Source organism: Sinocyclocheilus anshuiensis, unplaced genomic scaffold (assembly GCF_001515605.1).
Source record: "Sinocyclocheilus anshuiensis isolate Anshui unplaced genomic scaffold, SAMN03320099.WGS_v1.1 scaffold1538, whole genome shotgun sequence".
NCBI classification, from domain to species: domain Eukaryota; kingdom Metazoa; phylum Chordata; class Actinopteri; order Cypriniformes; family Cyprinidae; genus Sinocyclocheilus; species Sinocyclocheilus anshuiensis.
Window position 1 is genome coordinate 666,978 of NW_015547762.1, and position 4,342 is coordinate 671,319.

At 33.7% G+C, this 4,342-nt stretch overlaps 1 protein-coding gene across 3 annotated transcripts in view; it reads left to right on the plus strand.

Annotated features, from left to right (window-relative positions):
- LOC107704523 (vasoactive intestinal polypeptide receptor 1-like) overlaps positions 1-4,342 on the plus strand; it is a 36,657-nt gene that overhangs the window by 13,713 nt on the left and 18,602 nt on the right. The window lies entirely within an intron of this gene.

The following is a 4,342-nucleotide window of genomic DNA, read 5'->3' on the forward strand; positions in this document are numbered from 1 at the left end:
CGCATGTTTAGAAAGCCATGTAAAATGAATGCATGTTTAACTTTGAAAAAACATATCTCGAGACTTTATGGCGGGTTTTTTCCCCATCCCACTGCAACTCATATTTTTAAATGAAAAATGTACCCTGTGTGATTGGTGTTCAGCCCTTTGTATTAAACTATGCATACATACATGATGCTGTTTTGTTTATAGTTGTTTATACAACTTAATTATAATTGGTTTATAAACATTATTTTAAACATTATGCACTTTTTTTCACAGATGGTCGTGTTAGTGCTTTGAAGAAACGTGCATTAGTAATATTTTGCTCAATGCGCCCTCTTGTGGCCTCAGAAGAGAAGCCAAAAGCTTTTCTTCACCCTAACTGAAATTATGCATTTTAAATTCGAATGTAATTCGAATTTTGATAATATTTAAATAAAAAATTCGAATTTAGTTTTTCAGCCATTTTGACAGCCCTACTCAGGACATATTATTCCTGTCTCCTGCCAGACTGAGCACTTTCTTTTGTTGCTGTCAGCCAATTAGCATTGCCATGATATAATTTCCTTCAGCTTTAGAGTAATTTATCACATTTACGGCTCAGGTGATTGTCTCAAAGCAAGCTGTCTGGAGAACTAATCCAGGATTAAGATAAATGAGAATTTTTCCAGGTATTAGGCCTCCCTGGGCTGATATGCCGGTATGGGTGTCTTGTTTCCATCTTTGTAGAGCATTGGCGAGTGTGGTTCAGACATACTGAAAGGTTTTTAGAAGTCAGTATACCAGAATCAGTGCAGGTGTAAGTGCTGCCCTTGACTTCTTAATTGAAACCCACGTTTCTCTGCTTGTTGCTCCACATAGACTTTAATTAACACTGATCTTACGGAGGGGAGGAGGGCAGGCGCCATGTCCCTCTTTTGATGTATTACAGAGCGGCCTGGGCTTGACACTAAGTTAGAGAGGAAAGAGGCAGGGCAGGACTCAGTGGCCACTTCTTTACGGTCAGCCAATCAGGTGGGCGTTCAGTACATGTTCTCCTACATGAAATTATTGTCTATGGAGAATAATAGGATATATTAAAAATAATGAGAAAAGTATACCATGAAAATGTTGATAAACTGATTGAGAGAGAACCCATTCGGAGAGAAAAAGAAAGTAGGAAAGATCAGTTCAGGTGACTGAAATATCTGTGATAATTATATATCACATATGTCCTCCATTGTGTGGACCTTTCTGCCCCTCAACATATTAAGCAATAAAAAATAACCAATGACCTCAGTTCTACTATTTATAACATGTCAGGGTCTACAGGAAGTAATAGAAGAGCCCCTCTGTGAATTTACAATTAAATTATATTCATTCAGCAACTCCCAGAAAAAAAGATTGGATGGTTTTACATCTTGCCCTTGCACGCCACATTACACACACTGCATCTCTTGCCCTTTCCTCCCTTCCATCATCATTGGGAGAGGCATCATTTTCTATAGGGTGAAAATAAAATGGGTATTTCATGTGTTATCAAATACCAAAAAAAATGTAGATTCTGTGATAGTGATGAGTTCAATGATTTGCTGTAATATATTTCTCCAAATATCTTTATTTGAATAAAAATATGACTTGAAAGCATGTAGAATGCCATGTTCATTGCTAATATGATTCTGTCGAGCTCTTAAAAGCAAGTGGGGATAGTTTTTGATTGTTTTTTTTTAAATACTAATTTATGCTAATTTCAAAATGATCATATCAATAAAAGTGTATTTGCAATACTTATCTCCAAATGACAACAAACAAGCTGACTTGAATTATTATAATATTTTTTATGTGCTTTTTTGTTTTAGGGTATTATGTTCAAGTGGTGAATGAGATGTTTGGTGTTAGATTATGGCACATTGGTACATATTCATAGTAACCTAACAGATTATTTATAATAAAATAGAGAATCCCTAAAGGCAAATACGGTTGTAAAAGATATTAGAGGAAAGGAATAAAAGACAGAAAAAAATTGGAAAGATTTCTGCTAAATAGCTATGAATCATATTAAAGTGAATATGAGAGTCAAGGGGAAATAACATATTTCATATCAGGATCAATACATACTGTCATATTAGTAGTATAATACATTAAGTTTTTACTTTGTGTCTGTGTCAATGTGCTGAATGAATACACAGAGGAGGCACAGCCATTTAGCTGAATTTCAGTGAAATACACTACTGAGAACTCAATGCCATTATCAGTTTCAGTGTATTAGGTTGAATTGTGTGTGAGATTATGTTGATTCACAGTTCTGCTACACGACTAAGATTGATTCAGTTCCATTAATGCCATTAATGTATCCAATCCATAACTGTTAGAGCTTCAGATATACAGTATAGATACCTAGAACCTTCTGCAACAGCAGAATCTTAATTAAAGATGTGCTTTTCAAAAAAGATCTTCAAATACTTAATCATTGTACAACTGTACTCAAAAAAGTCTACAAGTAACATGTTCATATTTCATGAATCGTATTTGATAAAATTCTGCTTGTCCTGTCAGAGACAACACAGGCAGTCAAATGGCCTGGCCATAAAAAATAAATGCATATAGCTTTTTTTCCAGTAGTGCTTTGATAATACTTACATTAATGAGGTGGCATTAGGCCTTTAAAGTCTTTCTTGTTTCTGTGGGGACCAGCCCAGGCTTCCATAAATGTCTGTGCGTTCCAGAGAGTTATACACTTGTTCTCATATACTTTTCCAGATCTCCCTATGATGTTCAGTCTTACCTCTCTCTCAAATATTTCTCCATTACTGCAAAGGCTGGTGTTGATGGCAGGTGTTGTTGTGGTTGTATGTGATCAATTAATAAATTATTTTAATAACTATTATTATTATTATTATTATTATTATTATTATGTGCATAAAGTGAGAATATGGTGAGGAGAGATGAGTAGCTGTACGAGGCAAGTGAGTAAAAACTGAAATTAAGCAATCATTTAAGATCAGTTGTATATAGGTTTGTGTATTTTTGTGATTTTGAAGCCCCCTACAGTTCATTGAGTGGAAATCACTGTCGTAATTACAGTGTATAGCTGTACACGTGCATTTGTTGCTGCTGTAAAGCAATTTTATAATCACCAAACTTACAAAAGCTGCATCCGAAATCACATACTCTCTTGAGTAGGTATTTTTTTGAGTAAGTAATTACTTCCACAAAAAGAGTATGTTCTATATAGTATGAATGTGTGTAGTGTGAATGTAATCTGGACGTACTATATTTGCTATATTGTGATTGTCACGTGACCTTCCATATAGTTCTATAGAGTAGGGAAGTATACCATTTCATATGCAGAACAGACGTTTGGGAGGAGTGTTGGAAAGAAACAGAAGTCATTTGACTTCTGCAGTATTTGTACCATTAGAATGATTTTGAACCTGATATTTCAAGGTTAAAAAAATTAGAGTGGTTTTAAATCAGAAAATGGTTTGAAAACCTGAAGCAGACTTTAGGAATTTTTATATTATGCATTATTGTGGGACTGCTAGAAGTGAGCAACAGTTTTTCAGTGAGGATGAATCTGTTCTCCAATTAAATACCTATTTAGTTTGTCAGTGTTTAGATATGAGCATTAGGCCTATTTCAGTATTATTTATACACTATTATAGAATTTATTAATACTTTATTTTAATTTGTTTTAATAATTTTGTTATGTGCTTTTGTTATAAGTTTTTAAGCAAATTAAATTTAGAACAAACAATTCTATTTAGCTAATTTATTTTTGTTTCAGTTTTAGTTTTTAAATATTTTAGTAATTAAACAGAATTTCAGTTGGTTGCCATGGCAATATTTCTAATTTATTTATTATTTTCTTTAATATAATATTTATATTTATTTTATTTCAGCTTTATTTGAAATAGTTGAAAATATAATTTTTACAGTTTTAGTTAACAATAACAACACTAGTGTACGTGTGTATAATATACTGAGGATATACTGTATATCTGCGAGCAGTGGAAATAAGATCGCTTGCTTAGATGTGGCAGTCATATTTATGTAGTCATGACCAAATATGATCCCTGTGGCTCTCATTATGCTCAGAATCTTCTTCGTTCATCCAGCTTTGGTTTCCACAGTTCTCTTATATTCCTCAGACAGATGCTCACCCGTGAAGTGTGGAGATGCCTAGCTTGTCTAAACCTTTTTATCAATTCTATGTGCGAGTGTGTCTATGCCCTTTATCACTCTCCTTTGCCATCTTAATGGCCATCATCTGCTTTTCATCTGCTCCTGTCAGTCTGACAGGACACCATCTATCTATCTATCTATCTATCTATCTATCTATCTATCTATCTATCTATCTATCTATCTATCTATCTATCTA